This window comes from Geotrypetes seraphini, chromosome 2, assembly GCF_902459505.1.
Source record: "Geotrypetes seraphini chromosome 2, aGeoSer1.1, whole genome shotgun sequence".
NCBI classification, from domain to species: domain Eukaryota; kingdom Metazoa; phylum Chordata; class Amphibia; order Gymnophiona; family Dermophiidae; genus Geotrypetes; species Geotrypetes seraphini.
In genome coordinates this window covers 126,858,754-126,873,981 of record NC_047085.1, presented here as the reverse complement: position 1 = coordinate 126,873,981, position 15,228 = coordinate 126,858,754, and the positions used below count along the sequence as shown (strand labels likewise).

General features: G+C 44.6%; 1 protein-coding gene across 1 annotated transcript in view; it reads left to right on the top strand.

The window, feature by feature from the left end:
* The window catches only part of DTNA (dystrobrevin alpha), a 597,879-nt gene that overhangs the window by 123,684 nt on the left and 458,967 nt on the right, over positions 1-15,228 (top strand). The window lies entirely within an intron of this gene.

Genomic DNA, 15,228 nt, shown 5'->3' with positions numbered 1-15,228 from the left:
CTGAGGGAGGTGCTGGGGTGTTGCATAAGTATAGACAGCTCACCAGGTCATGCAGGTGCAAGGCCAGAGGGTTAGGACATTGATGGGAAGATAGGACTTCGATGAGAAACCTAGGGGGCAAGGAGGCCCCTTCTGGTGATTAAGGCAGGTCATGACCTGTTGGGCCGCCGCGGGGGCGGACTGCTGGGCGGGATGGACCTCTGGTCTGACCCGGCAGAGGCACTGCTTATGTTCTTATGTTCTTATGATGCTAGGAAGGGGGGTCAGATGAGAAATAAGGAAAGAGGGACAAAGATGCTAGATCTGGTGTAGGAGAAAGGGGCATAGAAAGAACGCAGATACCATATGGGATGGGGAGAGGGCAGACAGTGGATGGAAGGGGCAAATGCTGGATTGAAGAGACAGAGGGCAGACGCTGGATGGAAGAGAGTGAAAAGACGATGAAAGCAGAAACCAGAGACGACAAAAGGTAGAAAAAAAATAATTTTATTTCTATCTTGTGATTAGAATATATCAGATTTAAAATATGTATCCTGCTAGAGCTGATGATAGACATAACTGGGGAGTGCAAAGCCCAGGCAGTGCGTCTTTAGCTTCCAGCTGGCTTAGGGCTCTCTCTGACCAGAGGCAGTTGCCCTAGTTGCACTCCCCCTAACACCATTCCTGCCATGTGTGACTGCGGTATTCTGTTAGCATGATATTTGTGTAGCATTCTGTAATAATTTGGCTTATTCAGTTTTCTTGATAGTAGAGGGGATATATGTGAAGGGGAAGGGAGACGGGGGTTTTGTTGATCCTTGCCCTGTATTATTTATATTTATAAAATGACAATTGTACAGAATATTGTTTCTTTTTATACTTTAATAAAATATGTTCAATATAAAATCATAACTATTTGAGGCTTGTATGGATGGGATCAGATGGTTAACGGGACCGAGCTCGTGGGGATGGGGCGGCAATGGGGATTTTAAAAATTTCAGTCTTATTAGTTTGCCGGTCCACAAAATAATTATTTTATTTCCACCGGCCAATAGGTGTAAAAAGGTTGAAGAACACTGATCTAGAGCAGTGTTTTTCAACCTTTTTACACCTATGGACCGGCAGAAATAAAATAATTATTCTGTGGACTGGCATCGGTCAGTGGACCAGCAGTTGAAGAACACTGGGCTAAGTCTTGGGCCAGACCTTGCCCATCTCTACCCAATCTCCACCCCAGACCCCACCCCCATAATAGTACTAATTGCATCTTGCACGTCCAGTGCCTCATCTGGAAGCCTTCCCTCTGACGTTGCAACGTCAGAGAGAAGGCTTCCAGTTCAGGAGCAGGATGTCCATAGGAGCCACTGCCCGTGGCTTTGTGCACCAAATCAGTTAGGAAGAGTGAGCTGGCTCGAAGATAATGCCGCATTGATCACACCAGCGGACCGGCGGTTGAAGAACACTGATTTGGGCCTGATGCACGGGCTGGCCCTGTAGACCAGCAGGAAATTTCTGTGGACCGGCACTGGTCCATGGACTGGTGGTTGAAGAACACTGATCTAGAGGACTCGCTGAACACAATGTATTACAAAAAGAAACATAGAAACATGATGGCAGATAAAGGCCAAATGGCCCATCTAGTCTGCCCATCCGCAGTAACCATTATCTCTTTCTCTCTCTTCAAATTGCCAAGGTTTTTACTTCGGCTGTATGCGAACATGGGTATTTCAGTGAAACAAGAATGTTCTGGAAAATCGATCGATGTTTTAAAATTACATTTCAAACTGAAAACACTTTTTGGATTAGATCTATCGAATCATGTACATAAGATCGCATATCAATTGTGATATAATTTACTTAGATTTCAGCAAAGCCTTTGAGACAGTTCCTTATAGGAGGCTCTTGAATAAACTTGACACAGTGGCGTACCAAGGTGGGGGCGGGGGGGAGGTCCGTCCCGGGGTGCAGCCTTAGGGGGGGTGCATAGCCAGCCCGGTCCCTATCGCAGTCCCACCCTCCCAGCGAGAGCAGCAAACCTAACCTCCAGTAGCGTTTGCTACTTCATGGCTTTCTCCTCCCTCTGCCGCGTCAGTGATGATGTCATCAGCGACGCTGCACCGGCAGGAGAAAGCCGCGAAGCAGCCGAAGCTACTGGAGGGAGGTTTGCTGCTCTCGCTGGGAGGGTCGGAAAGGTTCACTTGGGGGGGAGAGATAGGAGGGTCAGCGGGAGTTCGGCTGGGAGGGAAGAGAAGCGGTCTGCCTCGGGTGCTCCAAGGCCTGGTGCCATTATCTTCTTCGGGCAGCAGCAGCGTTTACAATTTGCTGCTGTTGCCGGCTTCAGGCCTTCCTCTCTGCCGGGTCCTGCCTACTTCCTGTTTTCATGAAGACAGGACCCAACAGAGAGGAAGGCCTGAAGCCGGCAACAGCAGTGAATCGTGAATGCTGCTGCTGCCCGAAGAAGTTCAGGACACCAGGCCTTGGGTGACAGAAGGAGGAAAGGGAGCAGAGGGGGAGAGAATTGGGGAGAGTATTGCTCTACCCAACTGGAGGGAATGAAAGGAGATGCCAGGGCTTAAAGGGAAGAAGAGACGCCAGGGCATGGAGGGAAGGAGGAAGGTATGCCAGATCAAGGGAAAAGGAAGTGGGAAAGGAAGGAGGAGATGTCAGAGCATGGAGGGGGAGGGAGAGATGGAAGAAAAGGAAAAGAGAGAGATGCTGGGAATCAGGGAAGGGATGATGCCAGACTGTGAGGTGGGAAGGAAAGAAAGGAGAAGCGAGAGATGCCAGAGCATAGGGGAGGGGGTGGTGACAGAGAGAGAAAAACGGAGAGGTGACAGAGTTGAAATCAATCATGTACAAAGGAGAGAAGAGGCACGGGATAGATAGTTTATGGAAGGAGCATAGAAAGAGGGAAGATGCCATATGGAAGAGAGAGAGAGAGGGTGCACACTGGATAGAAAGAGCACAGAGGGCAGTGTATGGAAGGGCGAGATAGAGGATGAACAGTAGATGGAAGGGGTAGAGAGAGGGAAACAGACACTGAATGGAAGTGTGGGGGAGAGGAAGGACAGCTGCTGAATGGAAGTGTGAGGGAAGGGGGAGCAGATGCTGGAAGGAAGTGGGGAGGAGAAAGAAAAAAAGGGCACATGCAGGATTGAGGGAAGAGGATAGAGTTAATTACTGGAAGGAGTGAGGGAAAGAGGTGGCAAGCTATAGGTAGACACAGTGAAAGAGGGAAATTGAGGACTGAATAGTAAAAAAGAATTTAGACAAAGGTAGAAAATAAATTGAGAAGGAAAACCAGGGAAGAACAGGAGGAAGGAAGTGGAGAGAGAGAGATGCCAGAGCAGGGGGGAAGGAGAGGAGACAGATACCAGACCAATGGGGTGAAAGGAGAGATGGAAGGGAGAGGCATACAGTTTCTGGAAGGGGCATAGAAGGAGAGAAGATGCCATATAGGGGCAGAGAGATGGCAGACAGTGGATGGAAGGAAGAGAGTAACAAGAAGATGAGGAAACCAGAAACCAGAGAAGACAAAGGTAGAACAAAAATTTTCTATATATTTATTGCTTTAGGAGACATGTGTCACTGTTTCTGTGGTATTGCATTGTATGCAGAGTCCAGCTTCTTGTTGGTTCAATTTAACCTTTATCTATGTATTTCTATTTTATCCCCCCTTTTACAAAACTGTGGAGCATTTTTTAAAGCCAGCCGTGGTGGTAGCAGCTCTGATGCTCAGAATTCTATAAGCGTCAGAGCTGTTACCACCGTGGCTAAAATCCACACTACAGTTTTGTAAAAGGGGGAGGGGTAAGTTTGTGATTACTTATTCCATACTAGGCGAAGGTGTCTTCTGTGTTCTGTGTATTTGAAAGGCATGGTTTTCTGTTAGGATTGACTGCAGGATTGATCTGTATTAGTCTGGCTTGTTTAGTTTTACAATGGGTGTATTGCTGTTGTACTTCTCACTGCAGTATGTAAGATGCTGCCTTTTCCTAGGTACTCATGTGTGACGTGTGGCTTGTTACTAAAAATCGAGTTTTTCATACAGATGGGGGGGTGCAAAAAAATGATGGGTCCCGTGTGTCACACATGCTAGGTACGCCACTGACTTGACAGGCTGAAGTTATGACCCAAAGTGGTGAACTGGATTAGAAGCTGGTTAACAGAAAGAAACCAGAGGATTGTGGTTAATAGAATTCACTTGGAGGAAGAAAAACTTGAGTTAGAGAACAGGGAGGGCTAACAACTAGGGCAGTGCACACACAACCAGTTGGGTTTTCAGGATATCCATAATATGCATGAGATAGATTTGCCTCCTTGGTATTCATAACTCTTTGTGAATATCCTGAAAACCTGACTGGTTAGGTATGGCCTGAGAAGCACTGAAATAGGGACTAACAACCAGTCTGGGAGAACTACCAGCTAGTTCCACAGTGCATTTACAACATTAAGTTTGATTTAGTGTCAGAAACTTTTTTTTTTTTTTTTAATTTCAAATATCTTTTATTGATCAAACAGAGCAAAACAAGCAGTACAAACCAACCAGGTAAATAATCTGTTCAAACAATCATAATAGAACAAATCCCACCCAACCAACCAAATAAAAATATAAATAATTGAGAAGGAGGCGAGACATAGAGGGCCACATTAGCAAACAAATGCAAATAGCAGCACTCGTTTAGAGATTCAGTACACGACTACGAGTTTAGGTTATTAAAGAAGACCAATAAGGCTCCCAGTCTGAAGCTGGCGTCCCTTTACAGAATCCATTATCTGACACATCCAGGCATTCCATTTTTAATTGATGAAGCATGAGCGTACGCCATTCTGAGACTGTGGGAGAGGACAGAGTCCAGCCAGTGTAGCAATATCAGTTTCTTGGCAAATAAAAGAGCACGATGCATAAAGCTCCTCAAACATGTAGGAATAGGATGTGTCAATACAGAAAGTGTGAAAAGCATTCTGGAATGGGGAGTGCATTTAGTCCTCCATAAGGTAGATATATGGGCATGTAAAAGCTTCCAAAAGAGCAAAACCTTCGGGCAGAAAACTTTTTTTTTTTTTTTTTTAGCATTACTACATACCGGTACATTAAATTCTGCAGTACAATATATTGCTTCTTCATATCACACCCAGAATCTCAGACAAAGTTAGACAAGTTCCTGCTGAACAAGAACGTGCGCAGGTAGGGCTAGTCTCAGGGCGCTGATCTTTGACCAGAGGGCCACCGCGTGAGCGGCCTGCTGGGCATGATGGACCACTGATCTGACCCAGCAGCGGCAATTCTTATGTTCTTATCTGTTCTTTTTTAATGGAAAATGTAATCTTCCATATCTGGCAAGGTTCAGTTTTGGGTACCAAGTGGTTTATATAAGCAAGGTACTAATCCCCTTCCCACCCTGTGCAGATTCTTAATTTCATCAAAAAGGCCAACAAAAAATTGTCCTCACCTTTTATTTCAAGCCTATGTTTGATTATTTGATTTAAAAAATTGAGAAAAAATCAGGACATCAGTGTGGAAAAATTTCTGTTCTAAAAAGTTTGCTTTACACATTTACCATATATTGTGTTACTCCATACACGGAATATACAAATTATTAATGCTTTTGATTTAGTTTATGTAGTAATTTGCTTGTGCGCTGTTTTATGTTTTAATTGTTCAGTGGGTTTTTTTCCCCTGTAATTTATGTTTATATCATTAGCTGTAATTTGTTTATGCATTGTTTTATGTTTTTAATTTGTTTAGTACTATGTGGAGACTTGACTCTGGAATGGTGATCTATAAATTGCTAAATTCATTTGTAATGGAAAATAAAACCTTAAACTCTTGATTTCAGGCTTCATTTCAAGGTTTTAGGGAAGGTCTTGTGACAGTAGCAACAAAGGAAAACTGAGGCAGAAACTAGAAAAGATGGGAAAATAACAAGGCCTTTTCTTATTATGGCCTTCCCTCATTTATTGAATTACCTGTAAATCGTGTCGAGCTCTATCTTTATGGAGATGATGCGGTATACAAACTTAAGGTTTAGTTTATCCATCTGTATCAAATTGTATTCCTAAGAGGGAACAGAAAATTAGAAACATAGAAACATAGAAAAAAGCAGCAGAAAAGGGCTATAGCCCACCAAGTCTGCCCATTCCAAGTATCCCCTCCCCTGAATTTACTCCCTTAAAGATCCCACGTGAGCATTCCATTTTCTCTTAAAATCCGTCACGCTGCTGGCCTTTATCACCTGGAGTGGGAGTCTGTTCTAATGATCCACTACTCTTTCGGTGAAGAAGTACTTCCTGGAGTCGCCATGAAACTTCCCTCCCCTGATCTTCAGCGGATGCCCTCTGGTGGTCGAGGGTCCCATGAGCCAGAAGATATCTTCTTCTGACTCGATGCGTCCCGTGATGTACTTATATGTTTCAATCATATCTCCCCGTTCTCTTCTTTCCTCAAGTGAGTACAGCCGCAATTTTTTAAATCTTTCTTCATACATGAGATCCTTGAGCCCCAAGACCATCTTGGTGGCCGTTCGCTGAACCGACTCGATCCTCAGCACGTCCTTTCGGTAGTGTGGTCTCCAAAACTGAACACAGTACTCCAAGTGAGGCCTCACCATGGCTCTGTACAACGGCATCATAACTTCAGGTCTCCTGCTGACGAAACCTCTGCGGACACACCCCATCATTTGTCTTGCCCTGGAGGAAGCCTTCTCCACTTGATTGGCAACCTTCATGTCCTCACTAATGATCACCCCTAGGTCGCGTTCCGCCGTGGTCCTAACCAAGGTCTCACCATTTAGTACATAAGTTCTACGCAGGTTTCTCTTACCCAGGTGCATTATCTTGCATTTTTTAGCATTGAAGCCTAGCTGCCAAGTAGTTGACAATTGTTCCAGCAACAGTAGGTCGTGTGTCATATTATCAGGTAATAAGCTTTTGCCTACTATGTTGCAAAGTTTTGCATCGTCGGCGAACAGTGATACCCTTCCTCTAAGTCCTTGCGTCATATCTCTTATGAATAAGTTAAATAGAATCGGGCCCAGGACCGAGCCCTGCGGCACTCCACTGATCACGTCCGATGCTTCGGATGGGGTACCATTCACCACTCAGCCTACCGCTCAGCCAATCCCCAACCCATGTAATTAGAGTGTCTCCTAATCCTATCGATTTCAGCTTGTTCAGTAATCTTCTATAAGGGACGCTATCAAATGCTTTGCTGAAGTCCAAATATACCACGTCCAGTGACTCTCCAGCGTCCAGTTGTCTAGTAACCCAGTCAAAAAAGCTAATCAGATTAGATTGGCAGGATCTACCCTGGGTGAACCCATGTTGGTGTGGATCACGCAGTTTTTCTTCGTCTAGGATTGTGTCAAAATTCTGTTTGATCAGTGTTTCCATGAGTTTACACACTATAGACGTGAGACTCACTGGTCTGTAGTTTGCTGTCTCTGTCCTGCAGCCCTTTTTGTGGAGTGGGATTACATTGGCGGTTTTCCAGTCCAAGGGGACCCTTCCTGTGCTTAGGGAAAGATTGAAAAGAACAAATAATGGTTCTGCCAGGACTTCCCTTAACTCCCTGAGCATTCTGGGGTGTAGGTTATCCGGTCCCATGGCTTTGTTTACTTTGAGTCTTGATAGTTCGTCATAGACGCTACTGGGCGTAAATTCGAAATCTTGAAATGGGTCTTTCTGGTTATCTCCCGTCTGCAGCTGTGGACCAGCTCCCGGCGCTTCGCGGGTGAACACTGAACAGAAGTATTTGTTTAGTAGTTCTGCCTTCTCAGAATCTGATTCCGCAAAGTTACCGTCCGATTGCTTCAGGCGTACTATCCCATCTTTGTTTCTTTTTCTGTCACTAATATAGCTGAAGAAAGATTTATCCCCTTTCTTAATTTTCCGTGCTAGCTCTTCCTCCATTCGGAGTTTGGCTTCTCTGACTGCTGTTTTGACAGCTTTAGATCTGTCTAGATAGTCCTCTTTCGCCCCCTCTCTGCCTAAATGTTTGTAGGTGATAAATGCGTCTTTTTTCTGTTTAACAAGGTCTGAAATTTCTTTACTGAACCATTGGGGTCTTTAGTTTCTCCTGCGTTTACTTACTGTCTTTATGTATCGGTCTGTTGCTTCGTGTAGGATGGACTTCAGAGACGACCACATATCCTCCACATTGTCAGATATTGCTTGTTTATGTAGCTCCTGATGGACAAAATCTCCCATGCGGTTGAAGTCTGTGCCTCTAAAGTTGAGAACCCTTGTTGCTGTGTTTGTCTTAGGGAAACCTTTCTTGAAGTTGAGCCATACCATATTATGGTCGCTGGAGGTCAGTGTGTCTCCTACTGAGACTTCCGTGTAACTGTGGGAAACAACAACAATACCCTACCCTCTTAGAGGACAAAACAGAAAACAGTCACACAGCTATTTGAAACTACTAGTACAGCCATACAGCATGGTCAGAAAAAGATGGCACAGAAACAAAGCCAACTGGACTGAAGAAAACACCATCTTTTCAAAACAACAAATGTAATAAGGCTTACAGCCACACACGCATGACAGCAATTCAGAATAGCATAAAAGTGACAATGTATGAATACTTGTCCAGGACCTCCTTCAACTATTGGGGTTTCCTCTTCAGGGCCCCAACCGAGCCTGACTGCTGCTGCAAGAGAAAGAGTTGGCCCAGGTGTGGGAGACCAGCTCCGCCCCTAACGGCCCTTGTGGTGCAACTCTCCAGCTTTTAAAAAGTTTCCTCTTCAAGGCTCCACTGTTATCGAGAGCTGTCCCAACCGAGCCCGACTGCTGCCACAAGGGAAGGAGTTGGCCCAGGAGTGGGAGACTAGCTCCGCCCCCAACAGCCCTTGTGGTGCAACTCTCCAGCTTTTTTTTTTTTTTTTTTTATTATTTATTTATAAAATTTTACAATATTTCCAAGCGTATACATCTTGTACAGTAAAGTGAGATCAAGCAACATATTAAACTAAAATTGCAAAATTAATATTACTACAAGGAAATACTAATCTAGCTGATCTCACACTAGTCCTCAATATTATTGGATCCGTAATTAAGAGTAGAACATATATAATTCAAATTAATTAAATAAGAAAAATCCTTATCTGACTAAAGTGCAGGAAGCTAACTTTCCATGGACGTTGTTATTCCTTTTTCTAGACGTTTCATTGAGAGAAAACTAATCAGTTGAGTTGGCTCTGTAAATATATACTTCAATGATAAGTATCTAACTACACATTTACATGGATATCTCAAAAAGAAAATACCCCCTATTTGAGTCACTCCAGGTTTTAAAATTAAAAATTCTTTCCTTCTTTTTTGAGTCTCTCTAGAGACATCAGGAAAAATCTGAATATGCTGTCCCAGGAAGTCTTTGGATCTATTTTTAAAGAAAAGTTTTAATATCCAATCCCTGTCTGGAGCCAAAGCAACAGACAACAAGAGAGTAGCTGGAACAGCCAATTCTCTATCTGATTGTTCCAGTATAGCCGAAATGTCCAATGACCTCTCCCGGGGTTCCTCAATTTTTCCTTCTTCTTTGAATTGGGGCTTAGCAGGTAGGTAATACACTCTTGTAAGAGGAGGTAAGGAGTTTTCAGGAATTTCCAAAATTTCCATAAAATATCTTTTCACCATTTCTCTAGGAGAAGTTGACAGGATTCTTGGAAAATTTATGAATCTCAAATTATTTATTCGACCATTATTCTCCTGCACTTCCAACTTCTTCCTGAGTAATATATTATCTTTAACCAGCATATCTTGATTTTGTTTCAGTAGCATTAGCTCCTTATTTGTATTTTGTGTCTCTGTTTTAAATTGTGACATGTCCTGCTTTAAAACTTTTATTTCTTCCTTTTGTTCTTTTAATTCTTTATCCAAACTTTTTATTTGAGGATTTAAGGAATTCCCCAGATTCACTACCAAGTCCCATAATGCTTTGAGTGTGACTGTAGGAGGTTTTGTAGGTGAGAAAAGTTGTAATGGTGTAGTATGTAAATGTTCTGAAATTAGCTTTACCTCAGTGCTGCCACAAGGGAAGGAGTTGGCCCAGGAGTGGGAGACTAGCTCCGCCCCCAACAGCCCTTGTGGTGCAACTCTCCAGCTTTTTTTTTTTTTTAAACAGTTTCCTCTTTGGGGCAGCTCCGCCCCCAATGGCCCTTGTGGCGCAACTCTCAGGGCAGGTTCACTTTTATCGGGAGCTGCCCCAACCGAGCCTGACTGCTGCCGCAAGGGAAGGAATTGGCTCAAGTGTGGGAGACCAGCTCCGCCCCTAACGGCCCTTGTGGCGCAACTCTCCAGCTTTTAAAAAGTTTCCTCTTCAAGGCAGCTCCACTCTTATCAGGAGCTGCCCCAACGGAGCCTGACTGCTGCTGCAAGGGAAGGAGTTGGCCCAGGTGTGGGAGACCAGCTCCATACCGAACAGCCCTTGCAGTGCAACACACCACCATTTAGGGCAGCAAGCTTGCGGTGTGCAACCACTCGGTATGCCACCTAAGGTGCAAGCCAAAGGCGCGCTCCTTAGCGCAGCGACTGAGGGCAGCAAAATACAAAAGCCACTCAGACACAGAAACAGCTCCATTCTTATTGGGAGCTGCCAAAACCGAACCCGACTACTGAGCGACTAAGACTGCCGACTAAGACTGCCCTCAGGTGTGGGAGCATACTCCACCCTCCTTGCCGCCTATACATTAAACACTCTGCAATGCAACTGAACAGTATATCCATCATAGAACAGCAACAGCAGAGACAATCGCTCAGACCATTTTATCAGAAATTCCCTCAGACCATTCCACTGTATCTTTGCAACTTTCATCCTGATACCTTCTATTCTAGCCATCGTATGTAACCTGCATCCATAAGTTTCCCCTGCATTTTGTATTCTTGCCTACATGTATGAGTTTCCCCTGCATTTTGTGTTCTAGCCTTGCATTCTAGCCTGAATTTTTAGCCTTGTCTCTGGCCATCTTGTTTAATCTGCATTATAATTCCCTATTTCTGCACCCCTGCCCCTGTTTGACCCACATGTGTGTATATATACACTCACAGCCTGTTCGACCTACATATACATATATTCACCCAGAGCCTCCTGTGATCACCTCTACTCACAGTCGGCCTCCCAACCAACCATGCTATCCACCAAAACTACCTCCTATCCTACCTGATATTTTACTTAATCTACTCTCAATTCTGGTCCTACGGGGCACGAGTCTGAATCCGTTCCCCACACCCACCACTCCTACCACAAACAAGTAAGGCTGGACAGCCACCAGCCCCATCCCCACCACCACCATGCCAGCCCAAAACTAGGCCCTTTCCCAATCCAAGTACTTCACACCTTCCACCACTCTTCAAAACGGTGACGGGATAATCGTGCGCCGACAATCCAGTGCTGACAATTCAGCGCAAGAAAGAAGCGCACCGCTGAAAAACTTATTTTTAAAGAACTACGATGGGAGGTGTGGGGGGAACCCCCCACTTTAATGCATAATGTTCACGCTGTCATTGGGGGGGGGTGGGGGGCGCAAGAGAAAACAGAACTTTTTCTCTACATTGTGGAAGGTTGCACCCCCCACACCCCCCAAACGGCAGCGCAAACACTATGCATTAAAGTGGGGGGGGTTACCCCCCACATCCCCCGTTGGAGCTCTTTAAAAATAAGTTTTTCGGCGGCGCGCTTTTTTTCTTGCGCTGAATTGTCAGCGCGCTGGTGTCTTGCGCGCCACTGACTATGAACCCTTCAAAACACCCCTCCCTGAAAAAACAATGCCAGCTATAGACCTTTGCTACCTCAGAATCTATCCCCACTTTGGACACCCACTCCCTCTCCTGTACCTACCTCATCATATGCTCCATTAGAAATAAAGCCCAACTAGTAAAGGACTGGCTAACTGAATCCCAGTGAGAATTTGTGGGAGCCAGTACGGATGCCTCTCAGTACCGAGCAGCAGTGCTTCTGTTCGTGTCACTCAGTGGCCGAAGAAACTTGTGGCAGCCGATTAGCAGCAAGGCAGGAACTTGGAAAGTTTGCTCCTGCCCGCTGCACCTCCACTGGAGATTGGCAAGATGAGGTATGAGGCTAGGTCAAGGAGGGGGAAGGGGACAGATCCTGGGAGGGAGGGAGAGTGCAGAGTATGACGGGGGAAGGAAGAAAGGGTGCTGGGTGTAGAGGCTGACAGGAGAAGGAGGGAGGGAGAAAAGGAAGGGGGCTGGTGCAATGCCCAACCGGAGAGAGAGGGTAGGGTGCTGGGTGCAATGCCTGGCAGGAAGGGAGCTGGGTGAAGTGCCTGACGGGGGGGGGGGGCACGCAGAAGGGGGCTGGGTGCAGAGCGTGGCAGGGAGGGGGCTGGGTGCAGAGCCTGACAGGGCAGAGCACTTGAATATTAAGCCACCCAACTTATATTTGAATCAACCATTTTTCCTCCTTTTTGGGGGGAAAAGGGGGTCTCGACTTATATTCAGATCGACTTATATTTGAGTATATACGGTATTATGTAAACAGTGGTCCACTCAGAGCATCCTTTGCAAAGTACTAGTTTAGCACAGATCTTCCTGTTATCTACCTTTGGGTGCCATTTAAATAATTTCTCCCATATGTCTTTCACACCTATATTATGGAGATAGAGACTGTGTCTGAGTTCAAGACAGCATGGGATAGGCATGTGAGATTTCTCAGGTGGAGGAAGAGATAGTGGATGATATTGCTAGGCAGACTGGATGGACCAAATGGCCTTTATCTTCCATCATTTTTCTTTGTTTCTGTGTGCAAAGATTCATCAGTGGTTCTCATTTGTATAAGTTATCAGACATTTAAAAGCAGGGCAAAAAAATTGGGATTTATCTGTGGGTAAAACAGCATTTCAGGTACAGAAATAGGCATAGTTAGTAGTAGGGCTGGCCCTGGTGATACCTATTTTATAAAATGAATATGTTCACTGAGTAAGCAGTGAATTATATGTATTTTTTCTTTTGTAGTAATATAGGAGTTGAGGGCGATATAACATTATGAGGTAGGCATTTCATGAGGTCTGGGGTGGGGGGAGGGGTAGTAATGAATACATAGTATTCATAGACTAGACTTGGTGGTTTTAATACTAAAAAGGGGATAAGAGCAAGCCCCACAACTGTCATTAAATTTTGGTCTAGTAATGGACTCTTTCCCAGTGGGAAGGTATTTACCCTGTACTCTTAACCATTTCATGTTTGTTTGTTTTTTAATTATCAAAGTGTGTTGGTTCAGGGTAGGGTACTGGTAGGTGTTTATATTGTTTTAGTAGAGACACAAACAGAAATTAGAAGCAGTTTGCTGTGTACTTGATGGTTTATTGATTTTAAATAAAAAAAAGATGTAACAAAAAATGAAAATGTTCACATATCAGCCTTAATGAAATAATTGCCCTCCTCCTCAAGAAGTAGAGACCTACACCTCATCTAAGGCTCACAAGTATTCTGGTTTATTTTACATGCATTTTTGTGTACTTTTGCACTGGTAAGTCTTGACTCTGCTCAAACTCTGTAGGAATTTCCACTTTTGGGCAGGTGGGCACTTTGTACATACTTTTGTACATGTGTACCCCAGGCAATTTTGTAAATGCCTCTGTGTTTGAAATGCTGTTTTACTTGCAGAAGGAGCTTACAAATAAATAATGCAATGTCTGAACGAGTAAGATAATGTACATAAACAAAGTCACTCTTCCTCAGGAAAGAGAGCTGACATAAAAGCAATCGTGATCAGACTTGTGAATTATAGTCAGCGTTAAATCTTTGTATTCTGTTACGTTAAATGATTACCCTAGTTACTTCCATTAAAGTAAAAAAATATATATTTACTACACTTGACGTTTTTATTTTTAACAGGATTGCCATCTTTCTATTTGAGGCTCTGATGTACAGTACAGTGTGATGAACTGATCCAAAATAAAAATACTATACTGAAGTGTGACGCAGTGGCGTACCTAGGGTATGTGACACCCGGGGCCCATTGTTTTTTTGACACCCCTGCCATCATTTTTGACACACCTCCCCCAATGTAAAAAAATATTTTTAGTAATGTACTCCCAGGTGCAAGCCATGAGGGGGGTGTTCCCGGCCTGGTCTGGGAACTTCCCTTCTGATGGCCCGGTGCCAAGACTCTGGGTAGTCCCCGTGACCCAGCATGTTCCCAGCCTTCTCTCCTGTCCTATGGCCCTTTACCTTCCGTAAAGCTGAAAAAACTGCTGGCCTCGGCAGTGATTCAGCTACGTCGCCTGCGGCTCCCCTTCCTGCTTTCCGTGTCTGCCTCTGCCGCAATCCACCCGGGCGGAAACAGGAAGTTGCATCATTGGCAGATGTGAAAAGCAGGAAGGGGAGCCGTGGGTGACATAGCTGAATCACTGCCGAGGCCGGCAGTTTTTTAGCTTCACGGAAGGAAAAGGGCCATTGGATCGAACAGGCGAGAAGGCTGGGAACATGCTGGGCCATGGGCACTACCCAGAGCCTTGGGACCGGGCTTTGAGAAGGGAAGTTCCTGGACCATGAATCCAAGGCCGGGAACACCCCCATCATGGCTTGCACGCGGGGCAGATCACCCACCCCACCCTCCCCCCTTGGTATACCACTGGTGTGAAGAGAACCAAATGCTTTTTTGGCTCTGCTAAGGTGCTAGTGTAGCCAAAAGCATATAAAATAAAACATCTGTATTGCTGGGGGATTAGGGAAGTTGGCACATAGTTGGCAACAAGGGAGATCTTATTCTTTGGCCAAGGAGAAGACTAGAGTAGGGATATATTTTTTTCATATTTTTAGTCGGTTATCTAAAGAGATGTAGTTGTGGTATGAGCAGTGCTGTCAAAGAATTAAAAAGAAAGATAACTTGTAGCACATGGGTATCACTAAGGGATGAATTTTAGTGTCAGCTGGACGCCTAACTAAGCATCAACATTTGGGGTCCTTTTACTAAGGCGTGCTAACCGATTTAGCGTGTGCTAAATGCTAAGGCATCCATTATATTTTAGGGGCACCTTAGCATTTAGTGCGTGCTAATCTTTAACGCGTGCTAAATAGATTAGTGTGCGCTAAATTGGTTAGCATGCATTAAATTGGTTAGCGCACCTTAGTAAAAGGACCCCTTTGTGATTAGAATAATTTAGGAAACTCCAACATTAAACCTAGCTAAAATAAACATAGAAACATGACTTGGGTGTGATTGTATGTGATGATCTTAAGGTGGCCAAACAGGTTGAAAAGGTGATAACGAAAGCTAGAAGGATGCCAGGT